The following is a 12965-nucleotide window of genomic DNA, read 5'->3' as shown; positions in this document are numbered from 1 at the left end:
CGCATGTATTAAATTATATGAGGTCTTACGCAACATATCCCTCATATAAAGAGCAACCACGCTTCATTCATCCATTCCTTCTTTCATTCGTTCATTCCGTTATTGAATCATAGTGAGCCCACATTGGCTTCCTTGCCAAGAGCTTACCAGCCATTCTTGTAATAATCCATCCAAGGAGATTACCCAGGGGCAGCATTGAGACTATAGATCTCCTGTTTGCAGACAGTCTTCTCCTGTTTACAATCAGGAAATTCCAGCATAATACTTAGTGGTATTTCTTCACTCTACGTGCAAGCCTATTTAGGGCACTGCCATATCTAGCATGTAGTTAGCCTCTAAATATAGTCAAATGCATTTAAAATAAATGGGCTTCCTTTAAACACACACACACACACACACACCTCAGAAGTTCAGTTTGGTTTCTTCTGGCACCTAGTTATTTTTAAATACATATGACACCTTACCCAGCATGGCATATATATCTAAGCCTATCCCAAAAAACAGGAAAGGACAATGAAGAATTTAAGAAGAAATCAATTGAGAAAGTTTTAAAATAGATTGCCTCCTTCTCACTCACAGGCATCCCACACTTGTTTTTCAGCAACTCCTATGTGCCAATCCGGATAAGTGCCGGGGATGCGGGTGAAAACTCTGATTCCTACCTTCAGGTAAGCTCACCTCCAAAACTCTAGCTGTGGCAACTGGCATATGGGCAGCTGGCATATTGTTCCCCAAGCTTCTCAGTAGTGGGTGGTCCTTTTTTAGACATAAAAATACTGATAGCAAAGAAGAGTACGTTGTCTGCCCCTCCCTCCCATCTCTCCATTCCTCACCTCTGTCAGCTGGTGCGAAAGCAGGAAACAGCGTCCGCCGTTAGCCCTGCTACACCAGGCTGAGCTCAGCTGGGGAAGGTCAAGGAATGTTCCACCCAGCCATCTGACACTTCGTTCTAAAATCTTCCCATGCACCCTAAGCTCTGGCTAAGGCCCCGATTCTTCAGCATGGCACATGAGCCCTTCATGCCAGCCCCCAGCCTGATCCCCTTCCCCTGCTGTGCCCACTCCAAGCTCCAGCTGCTAGGTAAGCTACAGTTGCTAGGATGTCCCCTAGTGCCCCTCCCCGTCCCTTGATATGGACTGTCCCTTCTGCCTTTCCAGAATGTTCTCTCACCCCATGAAGCTCAGTCCCCACATATTCTGTGTTCAGCTGTAGATTAAACTCCTGTATTCTGGCACTTTTCAGCTTCCTTGTAGCTGTTGATTTCTCAGTCTGTCTATGGCCACGTTCTCCTGAAGAACAGACGTTTTGCCCTGTGCATTTCTTTATCCCCAAGGCCTGCCTCAGGGGTCACTCAGTTAGCTTCTCCTGAATGCACAGAGGGAGGAGCCCAAGGTGTTGCGTGGACCTGGCCTGGCTGCTCCTCGGGAGAGCCTCGCACACTCTTCTCCAACTGTGGCCGGGGCAGGATGGACGGGAGCTGGCAATGGTTTCAGGAACATTTGAGAACACGGTATCACCTCCTGCCTAGGAAAGCTTCTGGAAGCGAGGCCTTGCTCACCACCCGCCTTGGGTGCTCAGGAGTGAGTAGGGAGATGCTTTGGTGTGGCTTGTCCAGGCCACATCCGTGTCCGGACCTTCTGTCTCCAGAAGGTGCTGCTGCTGTGCTTAGCAGGGACCACTGTCCTCCCACAGAGCCCCAGACGCAGAAATGTCACAGCTTGCAGGGCTTCTAGAGCATCTGGACAAACGCAACCAGAGAAGGGGCGACCCTACCCCAGGCCCCAGCAGAGCTCCCGCTGCCCATGGGTGTTAGGGGTGGATGTGGGGCCACGTGGGCCTAGGCTGCCCCCGCCTTTGGCCAGGCCTCGGTTTCTAGCTTCTTTGACGCTGACTGGCCATGCTGGAGCTGTTTCCATATAGGAAATCACATCACAATGTGTCCGCGCCGATGCTCTCAGCATGGCCAAGTCAGAATCCTCAAATCATCACTGGGGGGGGGGGGGGGGGGGGGCAATCGATGCTCTTGTCCAGCTTTTAATGACAATCAGTTCTCTCTCTGGCTCTTTGCTAAGTAAGTGTCATTGAGAACAATTGCATTTTGTGAACCTGGTCGCCGGCTTTGAATTTGCAACTTCCTCCGGCTGATGAGAGTCGGAGCGTCTTGTTACTGCCCTGTTCTCAGTCAGTCACACAGGATGCTCAGCCGTACAATTAACGTTCTTTCCTGTCTGTTCTTTAAGGCAACGTGACAGCTCCACTAATCAGAAAAGAAAGTCCATCCTTGAGCTCTGAGGAGGGGGTTGGGGAAAGCGTGGGCAGTGGCCAGCCTCTTCGCTGACCCTGAGAAAATAACACCAAGTGCTGGCGTCAGGCAGACTGGGTTTCCGGTCCCGGCTCTGCCCTTTCTCAGCTGTGTGGCCCTGGGTAAATCACTCACCCTCTCTGAGGCTCTGTTTCAGCATCTGTAGAATGGGATAATAATAGTACCTTCCATCTAAGGTTGTTAAGAGGATTAAATATAACCTCTGCATGAGAGGTTTAATAAGAGGATTAATAAGAGGTTTAATAAGAGGTTTAATAAGAGGATTAAATGAACCCTGCATGAGAAACAGGGTTCATATGACATGTGTCACATCTAAGAGGCATCTAAGATGCTCAGTAAATATTATTAATTACTACTACTATTATGATTATCGTTTTATTCTTAAGAAACCCAGAACTGGGGCGCCTGGGTGGCGCAGTCGGTTAGGCGTCCGACTTCAGCCAGGTCACGATCTCGCGGTCCGTGAGTTCGAGCCCCGCGTCGGGCTCTGGGCTGATGGCTCGGAGCCTGGAGCCTGTTTCCGATTCTGTGTCTCCCTCTCTCTCTGCCCCTCCCCCGTTCATGCTCTGTCTCTCTCTGTCCCAAAAACTAAATAAAAAACGTTGAAAAAAAAATTAAAAAAAAAAAAAAAAAAAAAGAAACCCAGAACTGCATAGTCCAGCCTCTATCTGTCCTAATGCACGTGTGTGATCACCACAGAGCAGCTGAAGTACAGAATCCAATTTGAGACGTGCTGTAAATATACCAGATTTTTAAAGACTCAATATGAAAAAGAGAATGTAAACTATTTCACTAATACCTTTGAAAATGCTGATTACATATTGCAATAATATTTGGATATTTGTGTTAAACAGAATATATCGTTAAAATCAATTGCACCTGTTTCTTTTTCTTTTTCTAAAGTGACTACCATTAGAACACTTAAAATTACATACGCAGACCAGAGTCTATATCTCTTGGACAGCGCTGTTCTTTCTATACGGAGTTGCTTTCAAAGAAGCCCCATCAAATAGCCAAAAGTAATCAGGCGTACCAACAGCAAAAGGCAAACGACAAACAAAACACCCAGGGATTTCAGTCTTTAATTTGTGTCTCTTTGGAAAACAACACGGAAGCGTCACTAATGCTTCTTACATTTCCTTTCCTCTTGTCCCAGTTTTCTTGCACTCAATGCTATTTTGGAGCCTTTACTTTGCCACTTCCCCGCCCCCGCTGCCAACTACTCATACGCCATCGGTCCACTTCAGCCCACAGGACATTTGTTTGCGCTCCACTGTTCTACCAGCTGCACCACTACACCGCCTCTCTATAGGATCCTTCCTCTCCACCTCCTGCCTCTCACACCTCATTTCTTATCTCTTCTCTGAATTAACACCTCCGAAGAGCTGTTCTCTGGTTTCACAGCCAGAGGGACACAGGGAGAGTGGGGCAGACTACCATTAACCAAAGTCATAAAAGACTGATGGATAAACCAGAGTGCCAAAGAGTTCGTTGACAACAGAGAGTCTTTTGGGGGGGGGGGGGGACTGCACGCTCCCTCTGCAGTGGAGGAACACCGACCCTAGGTCTATATTATATGCTGTGTGGGATGTGTATTGCACAAAGCCAGGGGACACATTTACACAGAATGTAGTATAATGTCACACGTACAGCATGGTGGTTCCCAGTATGCTCTGGGTTCCTGAGAAGGTGAATTACCAAGTTCAGCGAGCTCAGTATTAGAACTAAGAAACTCTTGAGAGAGATTTGATCAAAGCCACGGTGGATGCTTCCCCTTCAGGAGCCAAATGTAACTATGTGGAGGCCGGAGTGCCTGAATCCCCGGATTTGCTGACTCTGCCTCTTGGCCAGGCCCGGATAAACACTGACTAGTTCCTATTCTTTGGCTTTCTCTTTTCCCAGGCTCCAGGAAGAATCACGCTGTTCTGATGACAAGGTTCTCCTATAAGCCTGAACAGGAGACACTTGATCGGGTTTCAGCTCGGTGAGATGTCAGTTTTTTCCTTCCAAGAGTATAGCCTGGTCCCCATGGCTTGATTTCAGGGTTCACCCATGTCCGTGGCCATAGTTCTGGGTTAAATTTGCCCCCCTTTCCCACATTCATGTGTTGAAATCTTAACCCCCCAATACTTCAGAATGTGACCTTATTTAGGAATAGGGTCACTGCAAATCGGATCCGTCAAGGTGAGGTCATACTGGAATAGGGGGGGCTTTAATCTAATATGACTGCTGTCATTATACAAAGGGGAAAGTTAGATATAGACGCCGAGGGAGAACGCCATGTGAGAAGCCACGAAATTTAGATACAGATCCTGAGAGAGAATACCACGGCTGCCACTAGTCAAGGAATTACCCGGAACAAGTACTTCCCTAGAGCCTTCAGAGGGAGATTGGCCCCGCCACCCCCTTGATCTTGGACTTCCAGCCTCCAGAACTGTGAGACCATTAATTTCTGTGGCTCAAGCCTCCCAACTTGTGATGGTTTGTTGTGACAGCGGTGGGAAACTGATACGGCCACAGGCAAATATAGCTGCCGGGACAGGTGGCTGATGTTTCTGCCATTATGGGTAAACTCCTAATTTACTCTGAAAGAGACAATCTTAAGGTTTTGAGGATAATCTGCTATCACTCATAAGTGATTATTACTATTAATTATTAGTAATTAGTAATAATATATAATATATAACAGTATATATTAATAATATAGACTATTTAATAATTTATTTAATATATAATTCATTATAATTTATTATAATATAATTTGTTATAATTATTGATGCTATGAATTATTGCCAGTTATTAACATTCTTAAATTTATTAGTAGTAACAATTGCATAATATGTAATATATAATGATAATATATTAATTAACATAATAATATTAACATGATTAATATTATGAATAAAATCTTTTTACATGAAACATTTAAAAATTCTTGGCTTTATTTATTATAAGATAGCCTTATAAATTCCTTTAAGGAAACTCACCTTATTATGCACTCATCTTGTTTTGAGAATGGACACAGGACAACGTCAATAAAAGGAAATCTTCTGTGTCTGTGACTGTCATTCGAAGAAATTGTTCATTAACATACTCAAGGACCCAGAGCCAAAGCCCCAGTGACCCAAGACAAATCATCTCAAAGCTCAGAGCCAAGAATGAGCTGGGTTTCTGTTTATTTTTTTTTTCCATGATGAACGTGTATACAATGAAAGATACATGGTATATATGCTTCACTTCTTTTTCAGGCTGCAAGGAAGCTTGGGATTTCATTACTGCAACTTCCCTCAGCCGAGAGTTCTTGGTAAGCGTTTTCCCCTTTCCCTTTTCTGCATTTTGTTCTTTTGCTTCATGAATCTTTGTTCCTTTTGTGTGACCATAGTTACCTCAAATGTCTTTTGGAAGAAAGCAGGATAGGAAACGACAAAATTGAAAAAAAGACAAAATATGCAAAGCAATGAAGTTTTGGGACATGGGAGAGAGGAGTGATTTTACCAGAAGCCTAGTCTTAAAAAAACAAAAATAAAGGGGCGCCTGGGTGGCTCAGTCAGTTAAGCGTCTGACTTCGGCTCAGGTCACGATCTCACAGTTCGTGAGTTCGAGCCCTGCATCGGGCTCTGTGCTGACAGCTGGGAGCCTGGAGCCGCTTCCCATTCTGTGTCTCCCTCTCTCTCTGCTCCTCCCCTGCTCACACTCTGTCTCTCAAAAATAAATAAATGTTAAAAAACAACAACAACAACAACAAAAACAAAGCAAAACCAAGAACAATGCTCTCCCAGCTGACATGTACCGCAGGCATGTGGCAAAGCACAGAGAGACATCAAGGAAGGGGGGGCATGTTTGCATTAAGCGAGCCAGAGCTGTGAGAGGACCCGGGATTCCATGGTCCTGCAGCTTCTCTATAATCGTATCGTGTCTCTGCTAAATGTGGAGCCACGCCATTCCACAGGGACCCAGTTTAATCAACTTAGATACTCTTCTCTGCATCTAGAGTAAACAGCAGGGTTGCTCCAGGAGCTTTATGAAAGGCCAGGCTCCGCTCCCAGCATGCTGATTGTCACCGCGTGCTCTTCCCATGTGGGACTAGTTATGGGACCCTGTGTGGAGCGTGGTCACCGGGGTGCCAGCGCCTCCCTCCCATTTCTCTGAGATCCCACAGCCGGGCGAATGGGGGGACGTCACAGAAGGACTTGACTCCTTCCATAGGACTCCCCCTTCTCCTGCCTCATGTCCCTGCCACTGGAGCAAACGTGGGAACGAGGGCCACCTCCCCCCAGCAGTTCACGCACAGGTCCCGGGGTGAAGGGTGGGAAGCGATGACACGTCCTGTTTTCTGGACTCTCCCTCACCTGGTGGGTGGTAGGGGGCCCTTCATGGCAGACAAAGGGTTTCAGACGGAAAAGCTACTGACGCGGGGTGTGAAAGCTACTGACGCAGGGTGCTGTCAGGGGACGTGAGCAGCAGAGCTTACGTTTGTTGAGCGCTGACTGTGTGCCAGGCAAGCACTTCATGTGTACCAATGTATGAGGCAGTTACTTTTATTATCCCCATTTTACAGACGAGGAAACGGAGGCACAGAGACTCCCAGTTACTTGCCCAAGACAGCACAGATGTAAGTAGAGGAGCCGGGATTGGAATCCAGCTGTGTGGCTCCCGACCCCGCCACCTGCATTGGGGTGAAGCAGCCCGGCCCCCTGGGACAAGGAGCCACGTGTGCGGAGAGCCCAGAGGGTGCTCAGCTTGTCTTTACGCGCTGTCAGTGCGCATCTCGGGCCACACGAAGGGCCCACCGAGGGGCATCCAGCAGTCTCCATCCTTCCTGTCCCCTCTTCCTTTACCTGGAATGCAGGTACTCTCCTGACAACCTCGTGATGGGGAGACTGTTAGTCCCATCTTACAGGTGAAGAAGTTGAGACGTGAAAGGCCAAGGAACTTCCCCAGGACCTCACGGATCCTAAGTGGCAGAGCTGAGGCTTGAACCCAGGGCTTTCCAGGCCCATCTAAAGAAAAACAGCCAAGTCATTTTCTCAGAACAAGGGGGTGGCGGGGGGGGGGGGTTCCACCCCCACGGCCACCACTGTTCTTGTCACTTGTGTCTTAGAAGCTCTCTGTGCAGGCCCCGCCTCTCTGTCCCCCCTCTGCCCAGGGCTGAGTGAGATGGCCCAGCTCTCTTCACTTTGGGAAGCTGTGCAGTTTGGGGTTTCTCCGGGTCTGGGGACTGCCGAGAGTCTGTGGCTGCACCCAACCAGGGGGCAGGTCTCATGCCCGGGGGATGATCTGCCGTCCTCCCCAGGAGCCCCGAGCCACGGTGGGAGGCACTGTGCCCCGTCCCTGAGGTCGCAGCAGGCCAGGCAAAGACAGAGGTAGGACCCAGCAAGGCTGCTCAGGGGCCTTGGCCACGTCCCTGCCAAACCCCTGCTCTGTCAGTGAAGAGCCTTTTGAAGCCTCTCCCCAGTTTTGGAGTTGGAGGGTGGCTGAGGGAGCGGGAAGGAACCCCCATTCGGGGATCTGGGGGTCTGGGTGGGATTTAGGAACAGCCCAGCGGTGTTCTCTGGACATCCCCAGGGCCTCTGCTGAGGGGCGGCCCTCTCTGTCTCGCTCGGCTGCTCTTGGCACCTTTACACGGGCACACACGGGCTTCCCTCCCACGGGTGGGCGGGCAGGAGCCCGGGATCCACAGCGGGATCAGGACGATCCTACGATGTAGTGAAGCTGTCCGTGCCCCACCCAGACCCCCTTAGCATGCCCCAGCCCCTGCCAACAGGACGGCGGAGGGCACGGCTCCCTGCCTGCATGTCTTCTCCAGGCCAGGGCAGGTCAGCAAGCAGGGGGCTGGATGACACCCCAGGGGGATGAAGTCCCGGCGGCCCATGGTGGTAACGTGCCCCACACCATAGTTTACAGACTTCCTACACTTCTGTGCCCCACTGCTTTCTGGGACAAAATCCTGGATCTGCGGCAAAGCCCCGTCTGCCCCTTCCAAGCTGTGCAATGCTGGGCCAGTGAAATGGGAGCAAAGTAGCATTTAGCTCTTCGAGGATTACATTAGTCTGAGGATGACACGAGGCGGCTCCCGTGAAGAGTTGGCACAGTGGCTGGCGCAGAGCAGCCTTTCTGTAAGTGTTGGCGGGGACGGCTCTTCCTCTGCTTCTGAAACCCTCTCAGAACCCCGTGCCCTGCAAGTAGCCAAACGTCCAGGTCGTGCAGGAACGGGGACAAGGAGCTTCAGAAAGGGCTCCGGACTCGAGGTGGGAGGAGAGGGCTCAGATTTAGCCGGGCCGCCAACTAGCTGGACCTCAGTTTCCTCCTCTGTGAAATGGGACTGTAAATCCCCAGCTCACGAGGCTGCCGTGAAGAAGAAATTAAACCCTGTGTAGAAACCATCTGGCAGTGAATCTGGTGTGTGGCGGGTGCTCAGCCAACGTTTGTTGAAGCACAAGGAGAAGGGACAGCACTCTGAACAGTCTGCAGGGGCTGTGGCACCTCTCCCGGCCCAGGGCGTGACCCCAGCGTGACTCGTCATTCTGAAACCTCAAATTTGGGCCTGGCCCTCTGCCCGCTGGTGCAGCCTCCCTGCCTGGGTCACCCCAGGGCCACCTTCGCCTGAGCAAACAGGAAAAGTCAACAGCCAGAAAGGCAGGGCCCCTTGCCACTCCGAATGAGGCTCAGCTCCTTGTTTCATGCCCAGACAGGATACGGCATTGTTCCGTGAACCTACCTCCTTCACCGGGCGAAGCCAGCAAGAGCCACGGGTGTCATTGTTCGTCTGGGAAGACGGGCTCGCCTACTGGTGAGCTTGACCAGAATGAGGGAGTGCATTTGGGAGAGAAAGTGTGTTCTCAAGCGATCACTCCTCACCCAAAAGAGGGAGGAGGATTCTCCACGGAGAGAGGAGACACAGGCCCGCTGCCCCAGACACAGGCTTCAGCCTTCGCATCAGCGCGGCAGGCTCACTGCGAGTAGCTGTTTTCTTGGAAGGGACTGCCAGACTGAAACAAGACCAGTCATGTTAATAGGTGGCTTTCATTTTAGGAAGGGTTTGGTATTTATTAGCTTATTTATTAGCTTACTTATCACAACCACCCTGTAAAACAGGCTGGGACACTGTATCTCCTATTTGACAGGTGGGGGAAACTGAGGTCCAGAGAAGCAAATAATCAGCCTCAGTCACGTGCCAGAGGTCAAAGCAGGAGGAGTCTCATACTGTGGGGCTCAGTCACATGGATTCTCCACTCCAGAAAGTGGACATTTTATTTTTATTTTTTAATTTTTTTTTAATTTTTTTTTTTAATGTTTATTTTTGAGACAGAGAGAGACAGAGCATGAGCAGGGGAGGGGCAGAGAGAAAGGGAGACACAGAATCTGAAACAGGCTCCAGGCTCCGAGCCATCAGCACAGAGCCATCAGCACAGAGCCCGACGCGGGGCTCGAACTCACGAACTGTGAGATCATGACCTGAGCCGAAGTCGGATGCTTAACCGACTGAGCCACCCAGGCGCCCCCAGAAAGTGTACATTTTAAATGGCAGAAATTTTAAAGATTAAAATTTTAAAGATATTTTAAAAGGGGAAAGCCTTCTTTTTTTTTTTTTTTAAATTTTTTTTAAATGTTTTTTATTTATTTTTGGGACAGACAGAGACAGAGCATGAACGGGGGAGGGGCAGAGAGAGAGGGAGACACAGAATCGGAAACAGGCTCCAGGCTCCGAGCCATCAGCCCAGAGCCTGACGCGGGGCTCGAACTCACGGACCGCGAGATCGTGACCTGGCTGAAGTCGGACGCTTAACCGACTGCGCCACCCAGGCGCCCCGAAAGCCTTCTTTTTTAAGAGAGAGGCAGGGGGACACAGAGAGAGAATCCCAATCAGGCTCCATGCTCAGGGCAGAGGCTGATACAGGGCTTCATTTCAGGGCTCTGAGATCATGACCTGAGCCGAAATCAAGTCAGACACTCAACCGACTGAGGCACCCAGGTGCCCCAAGAGGAAAGACTTTTATATCCGCTCTTACGGATACCATTTTCAGTGCTTGACATTCCTTTATATAAATGCTTATTTCCATCTAGTATCATCTTCCATACGCCCAAAGGACTTTCTCTGATGTTTCTTGTGGTACAGGTCTGCGGGGGATGAATTCCTTCTGCTTTAGCATGTCAGCTTTCACTGATTGAAGGATACTTCTGCTGGGTATAGAATACTAGGTACATTGTGGTTTTTTCTTTCACTGTTTTAAACATGTGTCTCCACAGTCCCCTGGCTTACATTCTTTCTGGTGGGAAATCTTTTTGCTCCTCTAGACAATGTATACTTTCCCTTCTGGCAACTTTCTGATGTTCTCTTTATCACTGGCTTTAACCAATTCAGTTGTCGTCTGTCTTGGTGTGGTTTTCTTCGTGTTTCTCGTGTTTGATATTCATGGAGCTCCTTGGATCATGAATTTACAATTTCCTTCAAATTTGGGACAATTTCAGCCATCATCTCTCTAAATATTTTTTTTCTATTCCTCCCCACTCTCCTTCAGAGACTCCAATCACTATATTAGGCTGCTTGAAGTCATTCCACAGTTCACTGATGCTCTGCTTATTTTATTTTTTCCAGTTATTTTTCTGTTTCATCTTGGGTGGCTCCTACTGCCATGCCTTCAAGTTCATTAGTATTTCACTCTGCAAGGTTTCATCTGCTGTTGTCATCAGGCAATGTGTTTTCATTGCAGACATTGTATTTTTCGTCTCTAGTAGTTCATTTCTGTTTGGGTCTGTTTTTTCAGCTTCTGTATCTCTCCTTAACATACTCATGCATCCCCCTGTCTTGCACATATAGAATACAGTTAAAATGACTGTCTTAATGTCCTTGTCTACTCACTCATTGTATCATCAGTGTCATGTCTGGGTCTGTTTCTATTGACTGGTTTTTCACCTCATTTTGGGCTATATTTTCCCGCTTCTTTGCACATCTACTAATTTTTTAAGTTGGATGTCAAATGTTGTGATGTTGGGTGCTGGGTATTTTTGTTTCCCTTTATATATTCTTGAACTTTGTTCTGGGATATAGTTAAATTACTTTAATCCTTTTGAGGCTTGCTTTTAAGCTTTGCTAGGTGGTACCAGAGAATACTTTAGCCTAGGACTAATTTTTTCCCATTGCTAAAACAAAACACTATTTGTTTTAATTAATTCATTTATTTTGAGAGATAGACAGAGAGTGGGAGGGGCAGAGACAGAATCCCAAGCAGGCTCCACACTCCGAGCACAAAGCCTGATGCAGGGCTTGAACTCATGAGCCATGAGATCATGACCTGAACCAAAACTATGAGCCGGAGGCTCACCGACTGAGCAGCCAGGTGCCCCCAAAACACTTTCTGAGGACTCTTTCTATGCCCTGCCTATTGCAATACTTTCCCTGTCCTGGGGTGGGAACACGAACCACTCCTAGACCTGGGTGAGCCACACGGATTTCTCAGCCTGCTCTTTTTGTTGGTTCTTTTTCCAGGTAATTTCTCACATGCACACGCTAATCGGTGGTGAGCCAAGGTCAGATCTTCAATGCTGTCTCCCTTCATAACTCTCTCCTTCTTCTGCAACTCTCCTCTCCCAGGTATTCTGCCCCGTGAATTCTAGCTGCCATGGCCTGCTTGAATTCTCAGCTGTCTCTGCAGCTCAGGAAGACCATCAGGCTCGGGTTTCCCTCCCTGTGCTGTCCCTGGAAAGTCTTTCCCCTTGTTTATTTCTCTTCCCTTGGGTATTACTTCCTACACCTCCCACTAACATCTGAAAAGTGTTGTTTCATATGTTTTGTTCAGTGTTTTAGTTAAGGCAGGAGGGTAAGTCCCATCCCTGTTCCTCTGTAGTGGCTAAAAATATAAGTTCCCCCACGTTTTGTCATTAAAAAAAAATTTATTGTGGTAACATACACCTCACATAAAATTTACCACTTAAGCCAAAGTCCTTCTGTCTCAGTGTTAAGTAAAAGAAAATGCTTATTTTTCTTCTAATAATTATTAAGCACTTACTAGGTGCTAGGTATTGCAGTAGACATTATGGTTACACCCAATTTAAAGACAAGGAACGTGAAGTTTAGAATGTAACTCGCCAAGGTCTCAAGGTAGTGGGTGGTGTGGTTAGGATTTAGTACCATGGGGCCAAGGGATGAGTTTCACCAAGAAAAGGTCCCTACATCTGACGGCCTTCACCTGTCTGTAAGGACTTCCACTGGAAAGCTATTTCTTGGCTTGGAGCAGACATTCCAGAAATTAGCCTCCAGTCCAGTCCATGGTTGCAGGAGCCTATTCACCCATATAACAGCAGCACACTGGGCTTGGGGCCAGACTGATGTCTGAATGGTAGAGTGACTGTCACCTGTGACCCCAGACAGGGCCAGGCCTGGCACACAGATCTGGGAGAGGCTCCATCCACGAGGCACTGTGCAAGGCAGGGGTGCACTAGGAAGTCTGTATGTGTGTGGTGCTGGTGGGACCCTGAGACCACAGTACACAGTCAGCCACTCGGAGTTAAATGTCAGCTTCATTTGCATCCCTGGCTTATCTTAAATTACAATTACAAATCTTCTGAAATCCCTGTTTAACTTCTTACCAGCTCCAAATGGGCACGTTAGCAGCCATTGATCAAGCACATCAGGGATTCTTGG

General features: G+C 48.3%; 1 long non-coding RNA gene across 1 annotated transcript; it reads left to right on the top strand.

Moving 5' to 3' along the window:
* Positions 1–3080: 3080 nt before the first annotated feature.
* LOC131518268 (uncharacterized) lies at positions 3081–8444 on the top strand. The gene is made up of 3 exons (XR_009264983.1): positions 3081–4307; positions 5572–5627; positions 6882–8444. It is a non-coding gene; the product is annotated as an uncharacterized LOC131518268 (long non-coding RNA).
* The last annotated feature ends 4521 nt before the right edge of the window (positions 8445–12965 follow it).

Source organism: Neofelis nebulosa, chromosome 7, assembly GCF_028018385.1.
Source record: "Neofelis nebulosa isolate mNeoNeb1 chromosome 7, mNeoNeb1.pri, whole genome shotgun sequence".
Taxonomy (NCBI): Eukaryota; Metazoa; Chordata; class Mammalia; order Carnivora; family Felidae; genus Neofelis; species Neofelis nebulosa.
The sequence above is the reverse complement of the archived record's forward strand: the minus strand, read 5'-3'. Positions and strand labels throughout refer to the sequence as shown.